The following is a 14205-nucleotide window of genomic DNA, read 5'->3' as shown; positions in this document are numbered from 1 at the left end:
TATAAATATATAATAGATATGTCTATTATAATAGACATATCTATTATATATTTATAAAATATATAGAAATAGATATAAATATATGTGTTTATATATAAATAATATATATATTATGTTTATATTTTATATTATGTATAAATATATAAAATATAAAATATAATATATATTCTAATATATTATATGTATTATATATAAAGTACATATATTATAATATATAAAATTTTAAAATATACAAAAATAATAACAAATTTTATATGTGTTTGTGTGTGTATATATATATATGTGTTTGTATATATATGTGTGTGTGTGTGTGTGTGTGTGTATACACACACATACCCCCAAGGGGTGTGGTGCCCAATGATCATGACATCACACTCCACATTTTTAAACTTCCTTTTTTTGTTGTTGCTTTTATGCCCAGTAATATGTAGTGAACTCTTTCACATGGCTGTGGAAATATTTCCACAACTCTTTCCCCCAAAGGCTTCAAAGCATTTTCATTGTGAATACAGCACATTTTTGCTTACTAATTCTTGACCAATGGACTTGTAGGCTTATATTTTGCTATCAAAGGATTCCTCTGGAACTGAACCTTCCTGTGTGTATGTGACTATTTCTTTAGGAAACATTCCTGAAGTATTGTTGCTGGTTCAAAGGGCATACATTTTTTTTTAAGTCAAAGATAAATTGCTAATTTGATTTTGTGAGGATGCATTATCTTTCTCAAAAACTTCAGTAAACTTCAAAATGCTGGATATATTTTTAATTTTCTCTACTTGGCAAGAATCCTTTTATGGAAATTTGTGATTTTAAATCAAATGCAATTTTGAAAGTTTCAGTTATGTTCGTGAAATATTTACTTGTTTGTAGGGAATGTTTCAGTAATCCTTTGCAATGGGTTCGCACCCCCCAGAGTGGGGAAAGAGTGAAAACATGCATGTTTGACAACCTCTCCATGGCAGGTCTTTTTAATATATGATTTTGTTTGAGAGGTTTAGGTGTGAGAGATGTAAGTATTCATCTCTCCTCCATTTTACAGATGAGGAAACTGAGGAATGAACCAAATTCTTTGTCCTTTTGTTCACCTTGCTATGATTTCTCTCTAACAGTGACACCAGGGGGCAATCATAGCTCCGAGTGTCCCCACTTGCATTCACAGTTGGTATCCTTCCGCCCCTCAGGCAGGGCAGAGTCTGGGTGCCTGGCTCAGGAGCAAAGCCTGGGATGGCATCAGCCCCCTTGGTGCCATCTGCCAGCTGTCACTGTCCAATGTGTGACCTACCCAATCACAGACGGCAGTACTGGCTGGAGCTGACGAGGTAGAAATATCTGTAAATCTCACATTTTTCCATTTAATCTTTATAACACTTTCCCAAAGGAAATCTTATTATCTGCATTTCAAGTGTATCAAAACTGGATCTCAGATTATCTGCTTATCTCCTATTAAGCAGTTCATAAATGACAAAGCTAGTCTCTCCACATCGAAAACACGTGATACTGCCTGTCGAATGAAAGAGGGGACACTGTCCACGTGGTTCTGCATTTTCCTCCAAACCAGTGAAACCATAAGAAAAAATATCCAGCATCTTTGCATAGAGTGACCACAAGCATGTTTCCTGGTGTCTCGGTGGCTGGCCACACTCTGACTCAGTCTCATGGCCAAGACATGGACCACTCCTTCCTGCTCAGATCTTTTCCTGTTCTCTGCAAAGCCCAACTAGAGCAAGCAGTCTCTGTCCCTGTGGGGTTTCCCATCTCTGCCTGGCAGACTGGGCTTTCCCCCGACATCCACTCCTCTCCTTCCCCCAGGGCAAGACCCATACAGCCCCATCCTAAGGAGCTGCGACAGAAGGTCATGGGGCTTCTGACTGAGGGCAGCTTTTCCTGGGGCTGCCATCATCATTCTGGTTCACGGGAGGACATGGCCGCGAGCTCCATAGAACCTTGGATGCTTTATAGTATGGTGTAGTGTAGTGAGGAGATTTGAAGTCACACAGACCCCATTCTGACCCAGCCCCCTCCTTCTCCTAGAGCTCTGGTTTTGTGCAAGTTACTCATCCTAAAATGGGAATAATCATCCATACCCCTCAGGGTTGTTCTAAGGACTAAACAAGATAGGGCTACTAAGAAGCCCAGTGCCTGGGAGGTGTAACTACTCAGTAAAAATGGTAGCCAAGAGGGCGCCTGGGTGTCTCAGTCGGTGGAGCATCTGCCTTCAGCTCAGGTCATGATCTCAGGGTCCTGGGATCGAGCCCCGTGTGGGACTCCCTGCTCAGTGGGGAGCCTGCTTCTCCCTCTCCTCCCCGTTCCTGCTCTCTGTCAAATTAAAAAAAAAAAAAAAACAAAACTTGAAAAAAATGGTAGCCAAGAAACAGGTGAGAGGTTGGTGCTACATATGCCCCTTCTCTGAGGTTCTCTTGGTCAGTAGGGAACATTTGCAGCACGTGGAGGTAGAGACCCAGAAGTCTGGAGTCAGGCAGACATCCTTTTGGCTTTAGGCTCTGCCATTTATTGGCTGTGGTGACTTTGTGTCTCTTCTCTTCAGGCCCATAGAGAGTCTTTATAAAAGCTCAGGGCCTTGCCTATGTATAAGGCTTTAGGTACATATTTCCAAATTGCACATAAGGACCTGTTTAAAATGCCAGAAACGTTAAGACACTCATAAGACTGCTGAACTTTTAGTATCCAACACACCTACAACATCATGACTAATGGAATCCGTAAGGCCACTAAACGACAGCCTGTGTTATTATTTACAGCCGTCCTCGCTTATATTTGAACAGAGAAGCATAATATTTCTTCATTATATGGACCAGATCGGGGTTACAAAAGGGCTTGCTAACCCCATGCATTCCCTTGTTGCCTGGGTCTGCATGACATGTACAAGTCTTGGAAACCTGGCCCCCAACAGCAGGGGCTGCCACCTCTCTCCCCGGCTCTGGGTCCCAGCTCTTGCTTTCCTAGGTGCTAGTGACCGACTGGAGTTTAACAGTCAGTTGGGGTCTTGGACCGCTCAAGTCCTGCTGTACTTTGAAATCCCAGTTGCAACCAAGGGTTTAGAAAAGACCAAAACCCCAGGTTGTCAAAGGCCCCTTCTCTTAAAGGGATGAATTAAAGGCTTTTTTCCTTTCCCTTGTCCTTGCCAGGGTTTGTGTCCATCCTACTCCCAGAATAAAGAGTCTCATTAGGCTTTCATGCCAACAATTGTTCCCCAGTTTGTACAAAGAGATAGCTTGGTTCCAGACAGGAAAACCATAGCCTCAAATCTACAGAGGGTGAGAAGTTTGCATGGGAACAGCCTGTGTTGGAATTCAGAAAGTCATGACAGGCTGGATGGAGACTACAACTAGCTCAAATGATGGTTCTGTGGGAGACAGAAAAAAAGCCCCTTCCTGTGGAGTCCAATGGGTGCTCGGTTTGATAAACAAATGACACCTTTATCCTAATAAGGAAAAAGTAGCCCTCCCTTTGGGTGGAGGCTGTGCCTGGGTAGCACTTCAGGAATGAAGTCGGGGATGGATTACAATCCCATTTACAGTCACCAGATATAATTGTGGAGTGCACCACCTAGAAAACTATACATGGCCGCCGTAGTTAGAGTAGATGAGATGGAATTATGGGTGTCTTCATTCCTCATTACATCTTTTTGAAGTCATAGTGTCATTCTCATTTTATGGAGATGGCAATTGGGGCTCAGAAAGATGATGGGATCTGTTAATAAAGGGTCTCTTTAACTTGAAAAACCAGATCACTCTTTACAACACTATATTGCCTCTTTGCATAAAGCCTTTAAAGAGCTACCATTTGCCCACTTCTGCAACTTTCTTCATTCATATTCTCAGGGCACAGCAACTTGAAGAATAGAAAACCCAGCATCTTTGCATATGGTGTGTTCTTTTCTTTTCTCTGAGAGGCCCAGCTGGAGTAAGCAAGCCCTGAACCAGTGGGGTTTCCCCTCTGGTTGGCTGGCTGGACTTCCTCCACAGCGTCCCTCCCTTCCTTTGTGGGGACACACACAACCCCATCCTGAGGAGGCCATGGCGGTGTGAGCTAGATGATGGCTGTCCAAGGGCCGCCTACATTGTTCTGGCTCGAGGGTGAACACGATGGCCGGCTCCATGGAGACTTGGAGCAGTAGTGAAGAGGCTTCTTTGCAAATCTTTCTTTAGGAATCAGACTTGGTTCAGATATCATGTCTGCCTTTTCCTAGCTCTGTGGTCTCGTGTCCATTGCTCAAGCTCCCTGAGCTTCAGTTTATATAAATTGGGATTAAGAATTCCTATGTCCTAGGAATCTTGTGACAAACCAGTGAGATCACAGGCACAATGACAAGAACTCAGGGTGTAGTGTGGGGAAAAAACCCTAGGAGCTTAGGAGCCAGATATGCCCCATTTCTGAAGACAGCTTTCATCAAGAGGAAACACCACCCTCGTGAGATGGCGAGAAATCAGAATGTCTGGGGTCCTACCATTCTCACATCGCATGCCTGTCCAGCCACGGCCCTCTCCTGTCATTACCGTGGTCTCTGTTTGCAGACCCACTGATAAACCTCCATTCAGCCTGCCGCCCAGCACAGCTGTAAGGCATTTGATGTATATGTTCAGACTGGCCCATGAGGACTGTTACATGTGAAAAAGGATAGGCAATCTGCATGGCAGTTGTAGAATCCCTTTGACCCAGTGGTGCTGTTAAACAGCTTTGTATTTTTTTTTTTTAAGATTTTATTTATTTGAGAGAGAGCACGAGCTGGGAGAGGGAGAAGCAAGCTATCTGCTAAGCAGGGATACCAGTGCAGGGCTCGATCCCAGGGCTCTAGGATCATGACCTGAGCTGAAGGCAGATGCTTCACCGACTGAAACACCTAGGAGCCCCTCTTTATCACTGTTTTATTGAAACATTCCAAAATACTTTCTCAAATTGTGGTTAAAATGGCACAATTGGACTTGATCAACATTTTGAACAAATTCTGACATCTCATTTGCATTTGGGTTTCTCAGAATAACATCATCTCCATCGTGTCATGCACACGCACATTGCAAAAATGTCCCATAAGGTACAACATTCTATAGAAATAGTGACTTTTTTGCGGGAGTAGGCGCATTATAAATTATGTAATTCATTAGAAGGACAAATTGCAGACACTGCCTCTTGGGAAGGGCTCTGCTCGCTCTTGGCCTTGGCCCCTTCCTAGCACTGGGTCCTGAGACTGAAGCTTTTTGATGAATCTGTCCTGGCAGGCATCTGTGAGCACCCATGCAGGACATAGTGGGATGGCAGGGCTGGAAGACGGTGCATCGGAAGGGCTGTAACCAGGTCTGCTCCCCCAGCCCCCAGTGCAGGGAAGACCAGGAGTCTGACTCCATTCCCTAAATCAGGTGTGCCCAAGGTTAGCCCTGCATGGCCCTTCCAACACTGGGCTGCTGCTTAGAAACGGGACAGTCCCCCCTGGGTGTTCCTGGGGCTTCTCCCTCCACTCTTGCCCTCCCAGGAGGAAAATGGACCACAGGGTCTTGTGCCAGAGTCTCATTATTAAAGACCCCTTTGAAAGACCTTTTCTCATTTCCCCTTTTCCCCCCACAAGTAATGCTTCTTATATAAAAATCAGAAACTAACAGAGCGCCGGGGTAACTCAGTCATTAAGCGTCTGCCTTTGGCTCAGGTCACGATCCCAAGGTCCTGGGATGGAGCCCCACATTGGGCTCCCTGCTTGGCAGGAAGCCTGCTTCTCTCTCTCCCACTCCTTCTGCTGTGTTCCCTCTCTAGCTGTGTCTCCCTCTGTCAAATAAATAAATAAAATCTTTATTAAGAAAAAAAAATCAGAAACTACGGATGGACACCTCTCTCTCCACATACACACACATATATTGCTAGCATTTTGGCTACCCAGAAAAAGAACATGTGCACAACATATATGCATTATACATATTTATATAGTATTAATAATACTTGTTATTATATTTAGCCCCAAAGTCATCCAGTAAGTACTTTTTTGTAACTTAAGTTTTGTTGTACCTTCAGCTGTGAGGTTATTTAATATATTTAATTATATAAATTAATTGAACACATTTCCTCATTTAGTTTATGGACTTTATTATATGCCACCATTTAGAACCTCCCATATCACCTCAACAGGTCACCTTCTATGGGACGTTCCATGTGGGGTTTTTTCTGCTTGTCGGGTTGGTTGGTGCTGTTCTAAGCAATGTCTCAGTGATAACTCTTGCTAAAATGTGGCCCTCCTGATTTTTTTAATTTTTTTTTAAGATTTTATTTATTTATTTGGCAGAGAGAGATCACAAGTAGGCAGAAAGGCAGGCAGAGAGAGAGAGGAGGAAGCAGGCTCCCTGCCGAGCAGAGAGCCGGATGCGGAACTCGATCCCAGGACCCTGAGATCATGACCTGAGCCGAAGGCAGAGGCTTAACCCACTGAGCCACCCAGGCCCCCGCCCTCCTTATTTTCATGCCCACATGAAACAGTGGCTCCTCAGTTTTAAGAGACCCATGAATTGCTGGTGGCTGGGAAAACAGTGAGGGTCAGGATCTATCCCAGGGCTGCCCTTGACCAAGTGGGAGGCGCAGGGCTCCAGGGCCCTCCCATCCCACCTCCGAAGCTCCCCCACGTGGGGCTCAGGCCAAGTTACTTCACCTCAGGTTCCTCACCTGCAGAATGGGGTGACGCCCACCTCAGAGAGGTGTGGTGGGGATCCCAGGATCTAACGTCATAATGTATTTGGCCCTGACCCTCGCGGATCCTTTGTAAGGAAAAGCAACAATAGGGAAAAGAATGAGGCAACAGAAAACATGGTAACATCACATGAGGTTTCGACTTGATTTCAACACATTGTCCTGACACGGAGGAAGTATATTTAGTTTTTATGATCCTCCATTGCCTCATCAGTGAAACCCAGAAAGTAGTATCTGTGTGACGGCATTTTGGGAGGATTGAATGAAACGCCTGAGTCTGGAATAAGTGTCTAGTGAAGCATAAGTGCTCAAGAAACCCGTGACTGCCAAGGCGTGGGCCACTCTGTGGTAGGACTCGGGGGCAAGGAGGGGGGGAATGGGGTGAACGGGAAGAGTCTTAGGGTCCCCTGCTCTTCCCCTTCTTTTTCCCCAAAAGGAGGCAAATTTAATTCACGTTGTGCAGAAGAAGGAAATGAAACAAAACCTGGAAAGGGGCAGATGGGACTCTCAGGTGACCTGGTGTGTGTTTGCTAGGGCTCAATCCCCACTTTTCAGTTACTGGGTTTTCTTTGTGTAAGAACCTCCACATTCCAAACAAGGAAACTACCCTGGAGACGAAACAGACACTTTGGGAGGCCAGTCTGTCCGCTGGCTCAGCTGACAGAATCGTGGCAGAGATGATTTCTTTCTCCTGGGAGATGGTACAGGAGGAGAGGAGCTCCTTCGCGGCAAGTTCTTGCAGACCAGAGATTATGTTATGCAGGGTTAAACCATCTGCTAGCCATGAGCCTGGAGCGGGAAACCTAGAGCCTTTCCTCCCCTCCGGTCGGGCCTGACCGCTTTCCGACATTCCTCCCCTCCACCCTCAGGCTTTTACAGCCAGGCTCACCCGGGGCAAGCTTGCACCCATGTTAGCCCGGTTTCCCAAAGCCAGGATGCCGGTGTCACCGCGGATGGACAGTCACGGGTGTTGGCTCCCCCTGCAGGCGAAAGGCGTTTAACGCAACTTCCCTCTGGAGCTTCACCACTGGGGTGCAAAGCAGGGTGGCCCCACTCCCAGCCCCGCTAGAAAGGCTTTGATTGCACATTCTCTTTAGTTTGACTCGCTCTTTGGGGGGCACCCTACTCCTATTTCCCTAGCCACTTTTCTGTACAATTCTCTGCACAGCTGCGTCAGAGCGTTTTGAGAAGTCCCTGGACAAGCTACACCCTCCCCGTCCCCCCAACTTTGCCATCAATCAGTGTCCCAGACCAAACCTTTGCCCTCTCTGCAGGATTTCCTTTCCTGTTCAATATGGTTTCCTAATCCGTAAGCTGTTAATAAGTAAGGTCTGGATCCTGATATGTGACTAGAAGTAAAAACAGCAAAGTCAGCCAAGTCACTTAAACAGAAGGAGACGTTGCTTTGAACCCAAAGGATCCTGGTTTCAATGGTCACTTGAGCCCCGAAGCACATGACTGGCCTCGCTGCCAGGGAAGGGGTTTCGGCTATGGCTAAGCTGCCAGAGGGATCTAATCTGACCTGGTAACTTTAATAGCTTTGCCACGGCGCTTGGTTTTACAGCATGGGTGATACAAGGTGACTTCTGCTCAGATTAGCCTTGTACTCCACTGCCATTCTAAGGATGTGGTACGTTTTCCCACTGACCCCGAGGAATGGAAGAGACAGCAATGGAGTCTGCCATATGTTGGACTTCAGCCCCTGGAAAACGCCGACGTTGGCTGTGGCCAATGCATCTGGGACAAAGTCACAAACCACAAGAGATCTCAGGAGGCACCGGGGCTCAGGAGACTGAGCGGTAGCACCATTTCCCTGGCTAGAGGGGCCCTATCTGGGAACCACACCGTGGAGAATGCCACGCTGCACACCCAGGAGGGAGGACGCCACCTTTGTAGGTACAGCGGTGGGAATCATGAAGGCAACGGATGCCTGGGAGGTTGGGAATGGCATGATCCCTCAAGTGTTTATGAATTCCTGTCCTGAAGGCTCACTCTTCCCCCTCCCTGGAAAAAAAGCTCATTGTGCCTCCCAAAAGTCACATTGGCCCCTCAGACATATACAGCCATGGCAGAACCAATCTGAGGGCATACCTGACTCCACATGGGCATGTGTGAGCTGGGGAATCACAGAGAAGGTCTCTAGTCAAAATGGACTTGAAGCCCAGGGCCACCTGGGTTCCAACCCCAGCACCACTGCTCATAAGTCCTGACTGTGGGCAAGTCAGTTATGTTCTCTGAACTCCTATGTCCTCGTGTCGGAATTCTATGCCCCCCCCCCCCCGCACACCTCTGTTGTTGCACAACTGGCATGCACAGGAAAGGCTTGGTGAGCATGGAATCCATCTTCTGTTCTCCTGCTGATCAACAGCATTGGCCAAAAACCTGAAGCTTATTTCTCTAAATTTTCTCCAGTTTTAAATTTGGCTTTTTTTTTCTTTATTGAAGTTACACTTTTCTTGCAAAAGCTATAATGTCAGAGAACTAAACCGAAAGGGATACATCTGTCTATAGTTGAATCGTCTTGAGATAATCACCCTCATGGTTGGGTAAATATTATTTCAATTTCTTTTAAAAATATACCGCTTTAGACTTATTTTCACATTATGTCCTGTTTCACATCCTATTCCATTATGTACTATATACCACATAGAAGCAGACCTGCTTCCACATACCCCCACCTGAGCATTCTTTGCACACACTGAGTCTTTTCTAATGTCAGGAGTCTGTGTGGTTCTCTGCTAAGGTGACCAAAACTGTGAGGGATGGAGGACAATCTATCAGGAGAGGGTATCATCAAATCTGCTCCCCAGCCCAGGAACCAGGTAAAAGCCCCCAACCCCACCCAGATCCCCAAATCCCACAGAACCCAGGGACACTTACTTAGCTCTGTCCACAGATCTCTTCCTTGGGTGGTTAATATCTATGGTCTCTGCTTTCAGGCTTGTCATTCCTGAGGGAAAAGCATGACATGGCCCCATGTGTCTCTACTTTCTGAGCACAGGAACTTCTTTTCTTACTTTATTATCCAAGTAATGCATGGTCATACAGAAATGCTACTAAAAAAAAAAAGAGAAATTGTCCATCAACCCATCACCCGATAACCACGTTAACATGTAAATAAATGTTTCCATAATTCACATGTGCATGCACACACACACACTTTTGCAGATTTCACAATGGATAGAGATTTATTTTATGGTTACTGCACGCCTCTTATGTGCTAAGTGCTGGAAGAACAATTAAGGAGAGGTCTGTGTCCTTAAAGATCTTATAGTAATAGAGATAAACATACAAACCAACAAAAATTTAGAAAATGAGCTTGTGTATACGATTTTTACAAATGTGATGTCATATATCAGCCCTAATCAGTAAACACAGTTCTACCACATGATTTAATAAGGTTTTATTGTTTTCTAATATATAGATATGCCATATTTTCCATACCTTGTCCTGTTATACTTAGAAAATCTGTCATTGGGGGTTGATGTTCAGTAACAGGTACGAGATAAATATCCTTGAATAAAATCATATTTCTTTTTTTAAAGATTGCTTATTTGTTTATTTGAGAGAGAGTGAGGTAGAGAACATGAACAGGGGAAAAGGTAGAGAGAGAAGCAGACACCCCGCTGAGCAGGGATCCTGACTCTGGGTTCCATTCCAGGACCCCAGAATCATGACCTGAGCCAAAGACAGATGCTTAACTGACTGAGCCACCCAGGTGCCCTGAAATCATATTTCTTTAGGATAAATTCTTAAAAGTGACATGACCAATTGTACATTTGAAAGCTTTTGATGTATATTGTAAATGCCTAATGAAGACATCCTTCAACACCAAAAAAAAAAAGTGTATTCTCACTCTACATATTTGTAATTTAGTAAACAAATGTTTACTGACATTTTATGTGTGTGTATATGTATGTTATTGATGGGCTTGTGTTTATATTTATAAAAACACAGAGAAAATCCTGGAAGGAGCCACAGGAAACAGTAGATACCTCCCGGGAAGTAGGCTTGATGGGTTGGGGGGAAGGGAAACTGACCTTTTCTTTATATAGTTGAGTGGTTTTTGCCTTTTAAAAATGAAAGTGTAGGGACGCCTGGGTAGTTTAGTTGGTTAAGCGTCTGTGTTCATCTCAGGTCATGATTCAGGGTCCTGGGATCAAGTCCCACATCAGGCTCCTTGCTCAGAGGGGATACTGCTTCTCCTGACTCCTGCTCCCCTTGCTTGTGCTCTCTCTCTCTCGATAAATAAATAAATAAATAAAACCTTTTTTTAAAATGAAAATGTATTACTTTTATAATAGTACAAACTATGTAGATATCTGTATATTTTGAACTGAACAAAAGTTTAGTCCCCTCAGAGCCCTCCCCTGCTCTCCTACCAGGCTTCATAGTTCTCGTTTTCTGGTGGCAGGTCTCTGTGTGGAACAGTGCTGAGGACACTGGGACTGCGTGTAGAGCAACCCTGTGTCAGTGGCCAGCACAGCCAGGTGCGCTCGCCAGCCCAAGACCATGGTAAGAGCAGCAAGTCCTGCTTTTGTGTCCTAGACCGGCTAGAGGCTCAGCTCTACCCAGACAATGGGCGTCAGGCCCATCAGAGACAGAGAGAGAGAGAACAGGGCTTCAGGTGGGGCCAGTGTTAGCCCCTGTGAAAATTAGAAAAGGTGTTCAATCTCCCAGGTCTAGAAGACTATGAAGACAGATAAATAAGATCTTGCTTTAGAAGTATTTGCAAACCTTGGGGCACCTGGGTGGCTCAGTGGGTTAAGCCTCTGCCTTCGGTTCAGGTCATGATCCCAGGGTCCTGGGATTGAGCCCCATATCAGGCTTTCTGCTCAGTAGGGAGCCTGCTTCTGCCCCTCCCTCCTCTCTGCCTGCCTCTCTGCCTCCTTGTAATCTGTGTGTGTGTGTGTGTGTGTGTGTGTGAAATAAATAAATAAAATCTTTAAAAATAAAAAAGTATTTGCAAACCTTGAACAAGCTGGAAATAGTCTTAAAACAAAAAAGGAAATATCATTAAGTTACTACATCATTCCTCAGCAAGGGCTGGAAAGAACATGGGTGTGAACAAGTTAGCTTCTGTCTCACACCCAGACACGCATCTGTGCTGGTGTGAAGCACACAGGTCTGTTTGTTCACTCCCAGTCCTTACCCCGCCCTGGCTGGCAGTTGCTGGTCTGCAAAAGAATCTTCAGGCCACGCATGTAGCCTGAGCATCACCTCACCCTGGAGCCCCCGAGGCCCCACACAGAGTACCAGGAGCAGGAAGCCAGCGCTCCCCAAAGTAAATGATCTCGGGAGCTCGTAGGGTGGTTCAGGGACGCGTTGGTAGTCTGGAGGAGCATGCCAAGGTAACAACAGCTGCACTGCAGTCCTGTTCACCATTCTACTGCTCCGCAGAGATTGTAAAGAAGGACTCTTAGCTTTGGGATTTTGAAACCCAGCTGAGGTTAAGGAATGCATTTACAGGAGAAGAAAAATCTTTTATATACTATGTTATGAGGTGTTAGATATTTTCTCTACGTTATTTCCTAATCCTTACAAATAGCCCCATTAGGGGTGCCTGGGTGGCTCATTGGGTTAAGCCTCTGCTTTCAGCTCAGGTCATGATCTCAGGGTCCTGGGATCGAGCCCCGCATCAGGCTGTCTGCTAGGCAGGGAACCTGCTTCCTCCTCTTTCTGTCTGCCAGCCTCTCTGACTACTTGTGACCTCTCTCTGTCAAATAAATAGATAAAATCTTTTAAAAAAAAAATAGCCCCATGAGTGGAACAATCTGAGCCTCTCATCTGTGAGGAAGAAACCTCCGAGATGAATTGCTAAGGATGTGGTCGATTATTACTACGATGTGGTAGAGCCTGCTTTTAGATCCAGATCTGAGTGGCTCCACAACCCTCTCTTTTTTCTTATACTACACTACCTCCAAAAATAAAAATTAGGATGGGTATTGTCTGGCAATTTCATTGCAGTCAACCAATGTACTTGCTACTCTCCCAACATGGGAAGTGCTGAGAGTATTAGGGCCTTAGGAACAGACACTGGAAGGTTTCCTAACACTTGGTTAGTGACTTGTTACAGGAACTTGATTAACATTTGGGAAACTAAGAGCTTGAAAGACCTGGATTGATTATGCAACCTCTCTCTGCCGAGTTGATTAGACAGTCCCTAAAATACTGGCTATGGGTCTTGGATCCCTCCGGAAACTGAGAGATGAAGAGGGACCTGTAAAGTTGGGTTGCGACAATAGTCCCATCTCCCCTGACAGGGGCTTGCAATGTCCCCGAGGTTTAAATGCCCCCTGATGCTGCCCAGGGAAGCAGCTGCTGGGATCTGTGCTATGGAAAGTCACTGATGATCTGGCGATCTGTGCCTGGTTCAAGGTGATCCAACTCTAAAGTGTGTGTCCCCCTATCTTTTTTTTCTTCTTCATTGAGCTTCACTTTCTCAGTTTCCCCAAAATCCCAGGGTTCACAAATATTCCCTCCACTACACCAATACACTGTACAATAGTATCATCCCAAAGTCCTCAAGCACCCCCAGCCTGTAAGAAGAAATGAAATTACATCTGAATGGCAGCCTGGGCTGGTACTCCTTAAAGGCAATAAGAACGTAGTGTTCCATTATAGCCACGCCACCAATACTATTCACAAAATATCAATAGGGACTTCAGAAAATCAGAAATCTCAAAAAGTGGCCAGCCTCTCCATTTAGGAATGCAATGTGAGTTGGGAGAGAGGAGTTGGGAGCAGGAGAGGGTGGAGAGAAGAAAGAGGTCAAACTCACTTGTGGAAAGGGGTGTGTGTGACTACTTAGAATTAACATTACATTAATTAGCTGCAACAACAGGTAAACCCCCAAGTCTTACTGGCTTCTCTCAGTTGAGGGTCACTCCTTCCTGCTGTGAAATCCAGAATGTGTCATCTGCAACAGCAGACAGCTTTTTTCCAGCTGGTAATTTGAGGACCAGGCGCCTTCCATCTTGATTCACCAATTTCAGGACTTGGACCCCAGAATTATTTGTCTGTGTGCTTCAGGCCAGCAGGTGGAAGGGAGGAATGCAGGGTTGCATGTGGTGGGGAGGGGGTGATCAGGGGCCTCTCCCCAGAAGTGGTGCTTGTCACTTCTGCTCCCATTGGGTTGCCTAGAACTCAGTCACATGGCCATAGCTCACTGCGGGGGAAGCTGGGAACTATAATGTACCTTCTCAAGAAGGAGCCATGGGTCCACCTGTTACCCCTAAGGAGGCTGACCTTGCTGACTGTGGCCAAGGCTGCATAGTACTCAGACCTTCCACAGAGCCCCCCTTACAAGATGAGTGTTCTTCCAAACAGCTTTGCAAAAGGAAGACTGAAAACTTCTACATAAAAGCCAGGTCAGTGTTTCTGAGAAGATGTAATAAAAAGAAGGCTCGAAAAATTAGAAAAGAAAGAAAGAAAGAAACCTCAAGGATTCTATATAAGGTGGAAGGAGGGGAAAAGTTGTGATACTCAGATATGGGGTTTTTTCTTGCACCTGAATGTGGC

The 14205-nt window shown here is 45.4% G+C and overlaps 1 long non-coding RNA gene across 1 annotated transcript in view; it reads left to right on the top strand.

Annotated features, from left to right (window-relative positions):
• The window catches only part of LOC132003616 (uncharacterized), an 18261-nt gene extending 7076 nt beyond the window's left edge, over positions 1-11185 (top strand). The window contains exon 3 of the long non-coding RNA XR_009400251.1: positions 11099-11185. This is a non-coding gene — a long non-coding RNA (uncharacterized LOC132003616). The remainder of the gene's footprint in view (positions 1-11098) is intronic.
• The last annotated feature ends 3020 nt before the right edge of the window (positions 11186-14205 follow it).

The sequence above is a fragment of the Mustela nigripes genome, chromosome 16 (genome assembly GCF_022355385.1).
Source record: "Mustela nigripes isolate SB6536 chromosome 16, MUSNIG.SB6536, whole genome shotgun sequence".
Classification (NCBI taxonomy): domain Eukaryota; kingdom Metazoa; phylum Chordata; class Mammalia; order Carnivora; family Mustelidae; genus Mustela; species Mustela nigripes.
The sequence above is the reverse complement of the archived record's forward strand: the minus strand, read 5'-3'. Positions and strand labels throughout refer to the sequence as shown.